The sequence below is a fragment of the Protomyctophum parallelum genome, assembly GCF_964188405.1.
Source record: "Protomyctophum parallelum genome assembly, chromosome: 1".
In the NCBI taxonomy this organism is placed as follows: Eukaryota; Metazoa; Chordata; class Actinopteri; order Myctophiformes; family Myctophidae; genus Protomyctophum; species Protomyctophum parallelum.
Window position 1 is genome coordinate 19355711 of NC_139697.1, and position 16660 is coordinate 19372370.

The following is a 16660-nucleotide window of genomic DNA, read 5'->3' on the forward strand; positions in this document are numbered from 1 at the left end:
ACATTCCATCCATTCACGTTCACCTCTGCCATTCACTCAATCGCTCAGTCAGAGATCGCCTTGGACTCACCACGGGACACAAGCAGTGAAATGCCGCACCAGTGTTTCGGTGCTTATACGTATGCGAGTGGCTCACAAATGGGGAAAAAAAAAAACCTTCTTGAATATTGTTAACAAACGATAACGGTTCACCTCAGGAATACTCAAGTCGGCTTCCGGTGTGTTTTTTTTGGCACTATACTTCTACGATAGGGATGCACCGATTTGTATCGGCCACGGTATCGGTATCGGATGATATTTGACGTTAGCGGTCAATTTCGGTATCGGCAAATGAAACTGGCATTAACCGATGGCAGTAGCCGATATTTGTCTGTTGTTGATAAGCATACATCTTGTTGGTTATCTGCAGCCTACCAAGCTGTAGGTTCTCTGAACAGTTATTTATTGTATTGAAGATGTATTCGTTTTCCCTGGCAGCGCAAAAGGGGGAAATAAAAACAACAAAAACTAAATAAACCTATATTGGTATATCGGCCAAAGAATTTTCATATTTGTGCATCCCTATTCTACGACCACTTGTTCATTTTGACAATGCTGTGAAACTCTCTCTCTGGTTAAGTTTACACTACTATATTTGTGTGGCACGACGCTGCCACACGGACCCAGCAAAGCTTTTGTTTTCTATCGCAGTACAGTATATACCTCAGTACAGTATATACCTCCTCTTTTTACAACTGTGGCTACAATGGGCACATTCTTGTCTCAACTTTTACCTCTCTGCCGTCGTCTTTCACATGGGTTTACCTCCACAGTATCGTCTCTGGCCCAGTACACTATACTGTCTCAAAATGTTTTTTCACTGTTCAGCAGAAAACTCCAGTCTCATTTCTATAAGCGCTCTGTCTCTTTGCTGCTTAATGTAACACCATATAACACTTATTATCACAGCACATTCTCTATCTCACTGTTTCCCCAAAAACAGTGGGTCGGGGCCCATTTGTGCATGGGGGGGGGGGGGGCATCGATTAACGCTGACGTCGTCGCCTGGATCAACGACACGTCTTTCCCTGAGGGAAAAATAAAAAATAAATAAGCTAAACAGAATCCAGGTCTGGTCAGTCGCGGGCGTTGTGCACGAAACGAGCATGCGCGCGACAATGACACGTAAATATGCTTGCGTTGTCGCGCCTCGGTACAGAACAAACCCCGAGAAAACAAGAAATAGTGAAAATAGCCAATCTACAAGCTCACAACGCGGAAGCTTGTAGATCGGCTGTTTTCACTCGTTTGGGTCCCGGGGAAAACGTCTAATTTCACTTTTTGGTCACGGGCTAAAAGGTTTGGGAACCACTGCTCTTATCTCACATGCCCTCTCAGTCTCTCTAGCTCTCTATTCCGTTCTCTTCTCTTTCTCTCTCTCTCTCTCCTCTTCCCAGTTCGTACCATTTTGTTTGTAAAGCGCCACAGCAGCAAGGTCCCGCCTAGCTCTTGTTTTTGTAACGTCACTCTACGCTTTAGCTCAGAGAAGAGGTCACGTCATCGGGATATCCCTGCATCGGTTGAGCCGTCCAAAAACAGTGGCGAAAACCCTGTTCGCAGTATCGTTTCCAAAAGATAAAGGCACCAGAACCGAGCTACAGATGATAAACTTAGGCCCGGAACGTAATGTTTTAAGTCAGGGGCCAAACAACTGCTTACAAAGCGGTTGTTTGTCAGCCAGTGCCATGTTTTCCCAATGCAATCTTACGGAAGCAGTACTGCGCATACGGACGGGGGTTGACTGACTGGACTAAAGTTTTATTTAAGCCTGATTTAAGCAGTTTATTCACCCCCCAACTTGAAAAGGGGTTTCGCCACAGTTTTTTGGACGACTCGAGCCCCGTTCGACCGATGCAGGGATATCCTGAATGATACGTAACCTCTTCTCGGAGCTAAAGCGTAGAGTGAGGTTACAAACGGAGCTAGGCCCCTAGGCCTTGTCCAGTGAGCGATGTACATAATGTATAATATTTCTTTTTTTGTTTTGCTGCATTGAGAATCACAGGATCATCGTGGTTCATAATTTTTTTGCTGTAAACTGGAATACAGTTAGGTCTGTCTCCATTCTGTGTAAAAAACAAAAAAATAAGGAAAGGAAACTGAATCACATTGTAGTTCTGAAATAAAAGAAAGTTATCTATATGACATTTGTCTGATAAGTGTTCTATTTATTTATTTATTTATTTATCTGATTCTGTAAATAATTTGATAACGCACTTAATGCATTAATCTACTTATAACGCCATAAAATTGCAAGTACTGAGTACTGAGAAATACTGAGTATATGCTCGATCGTAATCATAATACATAATAAAGCATTTTATAATTATATGGTCAAGTATAGATGCATTATAATTGTATTATGACACTATGATTCCAGTTATAAGCACTAAGAAGTACTCTTAATAATTTGTATTTAAGCAGAACTAATAGATAGATAGATACATTTGAGTGTCCAGCACGTATAAACCATTATGATACTCAACATTTTAAAATGCTTCGTGATGTGTTATGTTTATTAAGTATTATTAATTGGTATGAGCGCCTATAATTATTATACAATTTTATGAAGCGTGTCATAATGCATTGAGTGTGTTTTATAATAAATGGTGCATTTATATAGGCGCTTACGTTCACCCATTAATACACTGATGGCGGCGGAAACCATGCAAGGCACCAACCAGCACATCCGGTGCAATTAGGGGTTCAGTGTCTTGCTCAAGGACACTTCGACACTAATAACTCTGGGGGAGCCCACAGGGTTCGAACTGGCAACCTTGTGGTTACCATCCAGCCACTCTACCCCTGAGCCACCGCCGCCCACATTATTTTATCGCATTATAGACTAGATGTATACTTCATATAGAAAGTGTTGCCTAACTCTTTAATGAAGCAATGGGGGGGACAGTGGCTGTCAGAAAAGGAAACCTGTGACCCATGACTTTCAGTCCATAATTGGTTCTGGACACTTTTCTTCCCCTCCACAGTGCATCCAGAAATGACTTCCTCGGTCCTCCCTATTGAGAGGAGATGAGATGTAAAGGCAACATTTACATGCGGTTGCCAGGCAGTGACAAGACAACTGCCAGATAAGCATGTCGGCTTCCATTCTTGGTATCTTTAGGGCAGTGGTTTTCAACCAGTGGTCCTTGAGGGGGTTCCAGGTGGTCCCCAGCTAAATGATGGAGAGTTGGTAACCAAATGGACCCTTATAGATCTTTAACTCCGTCTCCGGGTCCATTTGGTTTCATTATACGCTCATGAGTTACATTATTGTCAACCCTGTAAGACCCAACGATGCTTCTCTGTAACATTTTTAACTTAATTAATTACTAATTACTACATTGTTTAGTCTTGCAATGCCATTGGTCATGATATTTGCATATATAAATACCCCCCACATCTGCATTACTTAATTTACTTAATTCTATACACAATTAGAGAATGTAGAAGAAGTAGAAGTTATTTTGATCAACGTTTGCGTGTTTCTCTCTCCTAATGGTACCAACATCAATACAACATGGAATTGTGGACAAAATCTTACCCAACGACGACAAAATATTCTTTAGTTGTCGTTGAGGCTAAATGTAATCAAATCAAATGTAATCAAATGGTGGTCCGTGACTCAAATGCTGAACAAATAATGTGCCTTGATATGAAAAGGGTTGAAAACCACTGTCTTGGGTTCTTTGCTACGGTGTTTGGTGCCTGGCCATTACCATAATGTAGCTTTATTTCAGAGCGCATCTATTAGGAATATATACAGTATGTATGTATTTATGCATACAAATCCAATACATAATTATTTATGCACGTTCCTCGCATAACTTGAGAACCACTCATCCGATTAACTTCACACTTTGCAGGCTTATTGTGGCTGTTCTGCACAAATTGCATCGATTTTTAACACAGTTGTATCATTAAAATGCAAAGGGTCAGTTGATTACCCAAAAATATACATTTTCAAAAGATGATGTACTTGATGCCGGATGGCTCTGGCAGACCATAGTGAGGATAGACCTAGTCTATAAAGGGACTATCATATTTATGCTCACAGGGACCCCATTTAACCATTCACGGAAACATTCTCATGCTTGTCAAAAAGAGAGCATTAACGTTCTGGGAATTTAAAAGATGGTATTAAAAATGCGGGTGCAGTACTTAGTTTAGACAGTACTACTACTTAGTTTAGACTAGTCATTTGGTTAGACCAGTCATTAGTCCTACAACTACAACCTATCTCAAACCCTAACCCTAACCTCCCACGGGGCAGCACAACTAAACCTAACCGTAACCCATGTCTAACCAATGACTAGTCTAAACTAAGTATGCACCCCAAAAATGCACCTTACATTGAACTATGTCAGACCTGAGTTCCCTGTAGGATCACATGAGTGCAGCTAAATATACTGGTAAGCAAGATGGCAGATCTAGGCAAAAATAAACCGGTTGGAAATGTGTAATTGATGTCCACTAAGGGTAGCATATAGAGAGTATGCACATGCATGATTTTCCCATCAGGACACACCCCCCTCATCTAGACTGAGTGGCAAAACATTGAGCAGCATGGAGTGTTGGAGTTTGGAAGTGCTCAACTGTCCTGCGTACCACCTGTTTCTAAATGTCACATAATGCAGGAGGCAGCAAAATGTTGTGTTATTGAAAACAAGCACTTCCAAACTGACTTAGAAAAATAATCAAATGCAGGGCATTTCTTGACAGAAAGTAGCTCATAACGTTTCTATGGTGGATTTTTATGAAACAAAAACTTTGCAGTTAGAAAGAGGTTAATTCAAGCTTTTCGTACAGCTGCAATGTTGGTGAGTTTATCATTGTCTAACGCAATCAGACAGGACTTTTCTGTTTGGATGAATGGGCTGTCAAGGGCTGTCAAGGCCACTCAGTGGGCGTTCCCGCATAACTTCCAGGTACGATGATGTCACACACATACCCTCTATAGTTGAATGGGTGGGTGGGGGAGGCTGTCTGGTGATCGCCGGTTTGACCTATCCAAGTGTCCCTGAGTAAGACTCTTGACCCCCAAAGGCTCCCCAGGTGTTGTATTAATTAACAGCACAATTACATTGTAAGGCCTTCAGCAGGCACTCTGGGTCCAGAGCGTCTGCATTCACCACTGCTCCTTTAGGATGGGTTCAATACAGAGGACATTATTTCACCTACTGTATGTAGGCTTCAAATGTTCAAATGTCTGTGGCATGTACAACATTGGAACTAAGGGGAAACATTTTGAAGAGCTTTGAAAGCAAATTGCATGTGTGTCTGTGTCCCTTTTATGCCCGCGCATATAGCCGCAGCTCAGTGGCCTTGTGGTTAGAGTGTCTGCCCTGAGACTGGGAGGCCGGGTCATACCAAAAATGAGACCCAGTTTTTTGGGGGGGTAAGTCCCTGCGACATACTACTAGCGTCATGTCCAGGGGGTGTACTTGTACATCAAGCTGCCTCACGCTACAGAAACAGGAGATAGGCTCCTGCCCCTATGGGCCTCATGGCTCGGCAAGGCTACTTACTTACTTATATAGGGAGATCCCTAATGGTGTCAATTTGACGTCATACAGCACGTGTTGTTGAGACTACGAACACGGGATGCCGTCTCTGCAAGGTAGATGTGCAAATTGTAAGAAAAAGTGGCAGCCGCCGATGGATTATTGCAGCACGCTTTCCTTCATTTCTATTATTTCAACACTGATTTGTCATTCACAGTATATAGCATTCTGAATAGTGCATTTGTATCTTGTCTGTTAATGGTTATAGTTATTGGTTAACAGGGATTGGCTATCAAGACAAAGAAAACTGCTATCAATCTGTTGTCATTTCAGATCAGTGAAGAAAAGTTCTGCCTATTTCAGAGTACTTGACAAAGTACGCCCTCCATGCCCTCTAGCAACAGGTGAGCCATCTGTTTAATGCTGTTAAATTACTGTTGAATGTAAATGCTGAACTGAGGCGATTGAAAGACGCGTTCCACTTGCTCCAGTGAGCACACACTATAGTTCAACTCCGTTTATTATTATTCATTTCCGACATTTTCTTTGGCATCTGACTGTGTGCTAGAAATTTAGTTTCACTTTCAAACTTCCAGTTTTACTTGCCCCAGGTCCATCGGTCGCAATTTATTCATGTTGAACCTTGCAGGTGACGAAACAAGATCGTCTTGATTTTGAGGGTTGCCTTCTATATGTCGTTGTTGTCTTGTCTTGTTTGTCTCTTGCGTTCTTGTCTTGCCGCCCTGTCCCCGTCTCTGGGGAGTGCTCCACTTGCCTTGCCCGCCATGGCGTGTGCCTCCCAGTGATCCAGCCATCCAGCCAGCCACCCTGGCCTGCGGTGGCCTTGTTGTTCCATTGTTGTCCTCCAAAGCTCTTGAGCAGAAGGCTTGTATAACCTCCAACGTCAGCCGGGGAGAAATAGAAGCACTAATCTCAGAATGATGCCCTTATTTCCATCATTACAATGAAACTGGAGGAAAAAAACAAATGCGGTTTGGGTTTTATTTACACTTTTTTTTCCTTTTTTTTAATTCTTTTGCGGCAGGGAGGTTGGTGTTTCTTTTTTGTGCGCAACGTTTTATGGAGCTGCCGTCGTTTTCTTTAAGTGGCAGTCCAACTTGTAGCAGACTGTGGTGAGCCAGGATGGTGGCAGGAGTCGTGTCGCGGCCTCATGACTCACTCGGGTTATTGTTCTCGGTGTTCATCGTCACACTTTATTTGCCCCAGTCAACTATATGCACTTGTCTCGACGGCCTTGTGCCATTTGTCTGTATTAGGAAGTCTAGTTATGCCAGGCATACACTATACCTGCCATAGACCATTCACACCGTGGCCACTGGCCATGGTCTTGCCATTAAGGTAATGAAATGCCACCCCGGTTTTTGAGGGGCGCTCCTATACACAGGTTTAATGTTTGTCTTTAGTTCAATGTTTGTTTTGTTCAACGCCATTGACAATGAAGGGTCATAATGTGCCTATAAGTAGCCTACGTCATATTGTCTCTTATTTGTTAATGACTTTTTATGTTTGTGTTTGCACAATGTGCAACATTACCATTACATCACCTAATCAACATGAGTTAGCCTTTAATATATTAGCGCCCCTCACTTCACATGGCCTGCTAACATGGCCGCCGTGTGAATAGTGTCCTCATACACAGCTACTCTTTGGACAGTGTTGACATCTGCTCAGTACCCAGTAAGGTTCAGAGCAGTGATTCATAATAACCCTTCAGCCTTTCAAGGACCCCCAGTTTGATTATGCTATCTCTGGGACGCCAGATTCACATCCTCAGTGTTGGAAAGAGAGTCACGCCATCTCAGAGTGACAAGAAATAAAGTCAATTCTTTCTATTTCTCCATTATGCCTTGCTGGAAAACGTACCTTTTTTGGCTATTCATGCCGTCGTCGATGTGTCCCTGAGAGGCGAGTGTACAAATGGAACCAAATGGACCCGTGGGTCTCTCAGAGTTATACAGGCCTCTAAGGTCGGTGTATTCTCCCTATAACTCTCAAACCCCTGGAACGGACCTTAAAGGACCCCTTGGAGTTCCCAGACCCCACGTTGAGAACCAGTGGTCTATAGCAGTGGTTCTCAAACGTTTTCATGTCAAGGACCCCCAAAGTTACACTTTATTAACCCCTATTTGAAAAGATATGCCAGTGACCCCCATAAGAGAAGATTTTTTACGGCTCTAGACCCCTATTTAATTTAATTTCATCTCTGGGACCCCAATTGATTGTAAAATCAATGTCAATTTTACTCTGAGGGTGTACAAATGCTCTGAACATGCTCTGAGTTACAGACCCATAAGGGTCAACTATCATTTAGCTGGGGATCCACTGGAACTCCCTCGAGGACCCCCTGGGGGTCCCCGGACCCCACTTTGGGAACCATTGCCTTTGAGTATACAGTAGCCAACACGTCTGAACCGCGGTCTCACCATGAGAACAAGCGGCGGTGTCTTTGGCCCATGATCCTCCGCTGTATATATACAGGCATGAGCCCCATATCTGAATCATATTTGGGTGTTTTAATTTGCCCTGTGTGTTTTTTTTTTTTATGGGGCGGCTGCTTGCTGAGCCCGGCGGTTTCCTCATTAAAGGACAACATGAAAGCGCGACTGTAAAAAAAGGAAGCCGCGGTGAAACCGGCCCCAGCGCTGACGTCTGTTGGAGGAGAGACACACGGTCCCACCGAGTACACTGTGAGCGGCCCGGTCTGAGAGGCACAGCCTCACCCTCCAAACCAGTCAACCAACGACGGGACAGACCAGACCAGACCTGTTGTGTGTGTGTGTGTGTGTGTGTGTGTGTGTGTGTGTGTGTGTGTGTGTGTGTGTGTGTGTGTGTGTGTGTGTGTGTGTGTGTGTGTGTGTGTGTGTGTGTGTGTGTGTGTGTGTGTGTGTGTGTGTGTGTGTGTGTGTGTCAGCAAGAGTTCACTGTTTGATGTCTGATGGCAACTCTTATTTTGTATCTTTATTATTATTATTTTTGTGGCGTTTTAATGCTTCATTTTAGACCGAAAAGAGAGTAGAGAGGAGAGACAAGAAGGCCTTGCAGTGTCAGACTCGAGTCAAACCAGGGTCCTGTCCACTGGGACACTATCTGTGCAGTACTGTTGTCTATATACGCACCCCAACGTGTATGTTGCACTTGATCTTGTATGTTCTTTTGTTTTTTTTTACTGTCCATACATACATATTCGCAATATGAAATGCGAACCAGCCTTTATACAAGGCCAAAGTCTTATAGACTCTGGACAGAAGAAATGGAATCAGGTGCCTATATAGTCACAGCCCCGCACTGCATGATCAATGTCATGAATATCCCGATAAATAAGCAACGGTCTCACCTACCTTTATAGTTAGCACTCAGACAGGCTATTTTTGCATGTTTCTATTTTCCTCGTGGTGGTGGCTTTGAAATGAATCACCCCCCACCCCCCTCCTCCTCCTCTCCCTTGCATCACTGGATGCAAGAATGAAAGCAGGAGGGCCTGCATGGTTACTGTGACAGTTGCCGCTGTGATAAATACACGAGACAACAACGTTCATTATCTCCCCATTATAAAGTGGCGGTGGATCCTCTACTGGGCTGTTTAACGACTTGCTCTTTAAAAGCAGCGAGAACGGCAGGGTCACAGAGAGGAGGAGGAGGAGGAGGTGTGTGTGTGTGGAGGGGGAGGGGAGGGGGGTCCTTCTTTAAGTACCCTAGTGATTCATATCGAACGCATGTTAAGTGGCGCACGCGCAAATTAGTGGCTGCACGTTTAGCAGGTATAATGGCGTTGTCTGGTGGCGGGTAACGAGCGCCACTCTCTCGCCATGAGCTTGTAATGTGGGTTTGATATCGTTTTATGTGGAAACCTCCCGCGCCCCAACCACGCCACCCCACCCCACCCGCCCCAACCCCCATAAATGGCCGCCGGGGCCCATACCCCGTATATCCACACCCAGTTGTTGTCTTGCGCATTGTCGCAAAAAAAAACAACACCCATGCAGGAAGTCTTCTTCCTGTTTTTGCCAAGACGACATTCCCCCCCCCCCCCCCCCATCCTTTTAAGTCGTTGACTCCTCGCTTCGGGTTCATTAGCGGGGTAGATTATTCCGCTGAAGACAGCAGGTTAGCGCGCGGCGCGTCGTGTCGCCTGCGCGCGGCGAAGGAGACAGGGAAGCCGCAGCAGCTAGCACACTGCAGTGGCAGCTAATTATATAACTATGAAGTGCTCATTAGGGTTTTTATACAGGGTGGGGTGGGAGGTGTGGGGAGGGGGGTGCAGTGAGCCGTAGCGCCCAAGCGTTGGACCCCCCCGCTATATACCTGACCCCGCGAGGTCACGCGGCTCAATAACATGAGCAGGCGTCTGCATGAGGAGAGAGAGAGAGAGAGAGAGAGAGACCTCGTACTGCCTGCCTGGCGCAGCATGCACGTGCACTTGTCTCGCCGTGCTGTCTGACACACTTTCCCCTTCTGTTCCCTCTCTGGTGTGTCTTGTCCCATCTTCATTCTCTCTCTTGCATCCTCTCTGCCCCCCCCCCCTTTTTTTAAACATCGGTGTTAAACATGCAGGGTGGTGCGGTGGCATGAATATATAGTAATTGGCGGGCCATTATCTAGGTATAATAATAACCACGTTGGCAAGACTATGACCGCACAATTTGACTCTTGAGAATTATTATTATTGACCCCGTATAAATGTCAATTGTTTGTTTGTTCTTCTCTCAAGAGTTTCATTGAACGCTGAAGGATTTGACCGTAAAGAATATATATGCCCGGCAGGCAGGTAGCACGGGAGAGGCGAGATCGAATCGCCGGTCGGTTACGTAGGTCGGCCGGCCAGTCTGTCCGTCTGTCCGTCGGTCGGTCGGTCGGTACTATAAGTCGTTCGGTCGGTCGGCGATTCCGTCTCGCTGTCTCTTAATGCAGCACTTATTCCACGGCCATCTTCCCGTCACTTTGCCTTCATATTTCACATCTCGCTATAGTGTTCTCTCCTCTCCTCTGAACGCTACACCCCTCCTCTTCTTCCTCTCTCCGCCGCCACCTCCCGTTGTCACCTGTGAGTAACGACGGCGGCCGCGCACTCTATTCATCACCCTGCTTTGCTACTTTGCTCAGTATAGCTGCTCATCGTATTAATTACTCTCATTGGAAGAGTGATCATCGGCCCCCCCGTCAGAATCCATCACTGGCCCGGGGGTTCCCATGGCGACCCGGGCGGGCGCTATGCCGGTAAATAATCACCGGTGCCGGTATATATAACAACACCACGACGGGCCGGGGCGGGCCCACCGCCGCCGGGTTCCCCGGGACGGTCCCAACGGGCACGCCCGGGGTGGGCTCTAAATACCCAGGGGGGGGGGGGGGGGGCTCTCGCAAAGTGGCATCCATCTCTGCCACCGCTGCAGGGGTCTGGGGGTGGGGGTGGGGGTGTTGGTGTTGGAACGAGTACGTTGTTGTAAGGGCTGTTTTAGGGTTTTTTTCTGTTTGTTTGTGCTGCATCAGGCCTGGGAAGGCTATAGGCTCTTGTGGAGATGGTCTGATGTGGGGTCCATGTGGTCCACATGGTGGTCAGTGCAGGGGGGAAGATGATTCTGTTCTACAAACAAACTACAGGGCACTGTGTACTGTAACTGTACACATGCATGCATGAGGATCTGTGCTGTTCATTAGTAATAGAATCCACCACACGTCTGCACCCGGCACCTCATTTACCCCAACTAACAACTTTAACGTCTGTCTGGGCCTCCCAAAAGAAGAGAGTCGTAAACCACCTCCACTAATCTAAACTACAAAAGAAGTAGGGGGGGGGAATCGCAGTCTGAACCATTATTTAGAAATATGAGATCCACTCGAAATGCACAAAGCGGCTGCATGCAGCAGCCTCTTAAGACTCAATTGGCCCGAGCAATAACAACTCCCGTAATGGCTCGTCTTTCAGCATTTAAAGCTCTCTTCATGGCCAATTGACCTGATGCCTCATCCCTGTCTGTTAATTGAGCAGAGAGAGAGAGAGAGAGAGAGAGAGAATGAGAGGAGCTTGAGAAGAGGAAAGGAGAGCGGAGGAGAGAGAGAGAGAGTTGCTGTAGCACGCAAGGCCTCATTGATTAGCTGGTGAGCGGTGCAATGTTTCTCTCCTGACGCTCGCGCACATTAGAGAGACATAAACACCCATAATTGGTTCGTTTAGAGCGGAGGAAAGCAGAGAGCACGCGCTGCCTACATATTGTGTGTGTGTCTGTGTCTGTGTCTCTGTGTCTCTGTGTCTGTCTGTGCCTGTGTCTGTGCCTGTGTCTGTGCCTGTGTCTGTGTCTCTGTGTCTCTGTGTCTGTCTGTGTCTGTGCCTGTGCCTGTGTCTGTGTCTCTGTCTCTGTGTCTGTGTCTGTCTGTGTCTCTGTCTCTGTCTCTGTGTCTGTGTCTGTGTCTGTGTCTGTGTCTGTGTCTGTCTGTGTCTGTGCCTGTGCCTGTGCCTGTGCCTGTGCCTGTGTCTGTGTGTGTCTGTGTGCGTGTGTGTGCGCGTGCGCGCACGCATGAAATGGAGCAAGCGAAAAGCCCACAAAAAAAGGCTGTGCGTGGCCCATGCACAGCCTACAGGTCTGTGTGTGTGTATCACTGTATCTTTCTCCGTGCTGTACTAAGCAGGAATGATTTTTAAAAGAAGCGTCCTCTGAGACTATGGCGACGACGATAACATTCACTTTGGGGAGTGGTATAGGAAAATGGGAGGGACTCCTGCTTCTTGACTCTGACAAATTATAGCTCTCGACTATCCAGGTATAGCGTATTGGCTGCGGGGTGCAGTCAGGAGGGAGAGACACGGTTGGCTGGCCGAGTTGATGCATAGTTAGTATGCCGTGTCTGATATAAGAGGCTGCAAGTTTTCGGGGACTGCAGCTCTCAGTCTCAGTGCACCCCTTACTTTTGCCGTGGCATACAGGAAGGACGCTGCACGAGGCTTAGGAGGGGGTGTGTGTGTGTGTGTGTGTGTGTGTGTGTGTGTGTGTGTGTGTGTGTGTGTGCGTGTGTGTGTGTGAGCATGTGTGTGTGAGCATGTGTGTGTGTGTCAGTATCTTGTCAGTGTTGTGTGTATGGGTGTAATATGCACTGCCGCAGGTGCATATATTACAAATGCACCACTATAGCTGTGAGAGAATTTCACCGTGTAATGCTGACGCCTTTTTATATACATTCCCGTGCAGCTGAGAGAAAAAAGGCTGTGAGAAAAAGAGGCAATATTCGGCGGCGGGCGGGGGGGGGGGGGGGGGTGTTCCCTGTGTCCCTACGTCCTTATGTATATCCATCAGGCCTTATACAAGACCACTTGACGGGTTGGAACTGCCCCCCCCCCCCCCGGCTCGGCCTCCCACCCGCCCCACCCCAGAGGGCTGTGTGTATGTCAGCGTCCAAAAGGAGCGCTCCCTGCATGTGGAATGATGGTGGGGTGGTGGGGGGGGGGGGGGGTCCTATGTCTACTCTATGCCATGATTCTGTGTAATCCTGCAGCACTCAAGCTAAATCTTCACGTCTCACACGCGTTTGTATCTGTATCTCTCCCTCTGTCTCTTCTCCTTTTCGTCTTTAGCTCCTCTCTCTCTCTCTCTCTCTCTCTCTGATGCAGGGAGCCAGTCACCCAAAATGTGAGAGGACCTGTTCACCTATTCATTTGGTCCTCAGAATGAGATGCCTGCTCTGCCGGAAACATCGCGAAAAAAGGTTATGGCTATTTTTGAGGGGTGTCAGCCCCTCCTATATATTCACAGGTTTAAGGTTTGTCTTTAGTTCAATGTCTGTTTTGTTAAACGCCATTGACAATGAAGGGGAAATATTGTCATAATGTACCTCATTACGTCATATTGTCTCTTTATTGTTAATGGCGTTTAATGTTTGCGTTGGCACTGTTTGTTTTACATCACCATTACATCACCTAATCAACAGGTGTTAGAGACGTTAATATATTAGCGCCCCTCACTTCACACAGGGGTTATTTTTGTATACCACACCATAGACAACGTATATATGGCAACATTTTTCAAATTTCATTATGCGTTAAGTATACAGTAGCATGTGACATGTCAAACTAGGGGGTTTTCATGATTCTGAATCCATTCCAAGCATTAGTTCTGCACAAAAAACACTCCTTGGGCTAAAAGAAAAATGACCATAGCCGTCACCACAAATGTGATGAGGTCAGCACAAATGTGATTAACACATTTGGGCAAATGCACTATGGCCAAATGTAGTCTATAGGAAGCGTTTTCGTGCAAAACTAATGCTTGGAATGGATTCAGAATCATGAAAACTAGTTTGACAGTTTCCAGCAGAGCAGGCCTCTCATTCTGTGGACCTTAATGACCAAATGAATAGAAGAAACACAAATAAAAAGTACGGCATGACATGACATCACAAGTTAAACTCTATTCCTTGAGCTATTGGGCCTGTGGCCGCTCGACTAATACAAACACACACACGTCTGCAAATAAATTCACATCCACTGCCAATTCTGTTGCTAGTATATATTATCGACATTGCTGAACGTATACGTTCACTTGACGTGGCTGTGTGCTAACTCACCATCATGTCTCTTTCCAACACACCACACACACACGCACGCACACGCGCACACAGGGCCGGCAGGTCACAGTGGCCCCAGAGCACTGGGCTGTGCTAAGCAGGTAAATATAGCGCGGACAGCCTTTATTAGAATAGAAAGGCTGTGTTACTGTCAGGGGTAAGCATGACCAATTGGAGCAGCACACCGTTTCCCTATACCGAGCCCATAAGGGACACCCATAGCCTCTGCCTGGCCTTTCCTCAGCACAGCTCTCACACACCACCCAGCAGACTGTATATGGCTGTCTGCTATATCCAGCACACTCATCCATATATTTTTGGCTTTGGATTATTTTTCAATGTCATATTTCTGTTGTAATGGAAACGATTAGGGCAGAAACCTCTCATCTCCGTAATTCTATAATAGTCTCTCTGCCGCTGTTTATCCTTAATGTTTTGACGATGGGTTCTCAGATTGCCATAATTCTACATTTTGGTGTGTGTTTTTTATTTCTTTTTTCTTTTTGAGCGGTGCTAGCCGCTCCCCAAGAACCGCCGTGTGTGTGTCTGTCTGTCTGTCTGTCTGTTTGTTTGTTTGTTTGGAGCACAGAATGTCTGTTTGTTTGGAGCACGACCTATTGACCCCTGCAGATGCACACTGAGCAGTCAGCTAATTGGGGTCACATGGATCTCTCTCACACACACACACACACACACACAGGCGAGGAAGGAGGGGTCATTTAAACCCTCGTGCTTAAGTCAACAACTGTGCACTTGACTCCAAAGTAGCAGATCCTCCGCTAGATCTGCTGCCTTAACAGTAACAGTTTTGGACACATGAGGTTTCCACCTGACAGACCATATATGCTACATTGACCGGAGTCCCTCAGGGGGTCTATACTTGACCCTTCCCTTTTCCCCCTCTACACCATCGGATCTCTCCTGCGAAAATAGCTGATCAGCAATCTGACAGAACTGTGTTGTGAGTTGTGACGCATTGTGAACTAGATCTCCTATACCTATACCCACATACCCGAGGCGGCGTTGGCGAAAGGGTCTCTTTCTGTGTGGAGTTGGCATGTTCTCCCCTTGTCCCCTAGGACACAAAAAACATACCGTAATCCTGGTCTCTAAACTACCTCCCCCTTGCCAGCCGGGGCGCCTGATGGAGGGGAAAGGAACTGGTCGTTCCTTCCACGCGCTACGTCCGGCCGGGGAAACTCCCCCCCTGTCAGGTGAAAAGAAGCAGCTTGGGCTCCTCATGCATAGAAGGAAGCATGAGGTCAGTCCGCTGCCCCCCCCCCCCCCCCCAGGTTGGCAGAGGAAGTGTAGCGCCCAGGATTACATTATCGATAATTGACACTGGGTGAAAAAATGGGTCGCAAAATCGTGGGATAAAAATCTCCTACCTTTGCCTATAATGACCATTCGACTATTCTGACACTATAGGCTTCAACTGGAATGCGTGAGCCCACAAGTATGTGCATGTTTGTGCACACTGTGCGTGCGTGTGTGCGCGCGCGCACAATTTACCACTAATGTTCCCGGTCCATAAAACTGCAGAAGGTATATCTGTCCATCAGGTCTTCTTAATGTAACTGTCCAGCAGATTACTGCCTTATTGCATTCCAAGTCAATACCCCGGAGTGTGTGGAAAAAATAAGGCAGACGGCGCACACACACACACACACGCACACGCACACGCACACGCACACGCACACACACACATGCAATATGTTCATTTTGTCGTCCGGGAACCTTGTATGTCCAAAACTGTTATACTGTTCAGGAAATGGGTAAAAAAAAAGAAAAAAGTTCCAGTAGATGCAATGTTGTCGCTCTTTTGTCACAAGCGCTTCTCGATACGTTGCAGGTCAATTATTTATAAGAATCCACAGTCAGAATTTAACACTTTTTCAGGGGCACTTCACACCAAGAAGGTCCTGGGTTCGATTTCCGGGAGGGGGGTGGGGGTTCTCTCCTCTCCCGTCATCAGTGCCCATACCCGAGGCGGGGTTGACGAAAGGGCCTTCCTGTGTAACGTGTTCCTTCCACGCGCTATACGTCCTAACCGGGGGACCCCACCCCGTCAGGTGATAAGAAGTGGCCTCCTCACTCCTCATGCATTGAAGGAATGAGCTCAGTTCGGGGCTCTCCCCACAGGTTGGCGGAAGGGAGAGAGTATAGTGCCCAGGATTACAGCTTTGGGCATTGGCACAATGGCACCGGGTGAAAACACTGGGTTACAAAATCGGTTTTACTACCACATTCAAATTGGGCATGTCATTATGGCCAAACATTAACCGAGCTTGTACTGTACAATGTGCTGCTTTTGCTTCCTATACGATGAAAACAGGTGATTATTAATAAGAAAATCACACCCGTGTGAACTGAGTGGTGCAACTCCCCCCACCCACCTCTCTCTCTCTCTCTCTCTCTCTCTCTCTCTCTCTCTCTCATTAGCAGGCAACAGTGCAGCACTATCCCTCTCTCGGTTTCTGGCACAACAGCGCCCCTACTGGTACTCATAGTCATATACTGGTGCTCATTAACCAACACATATA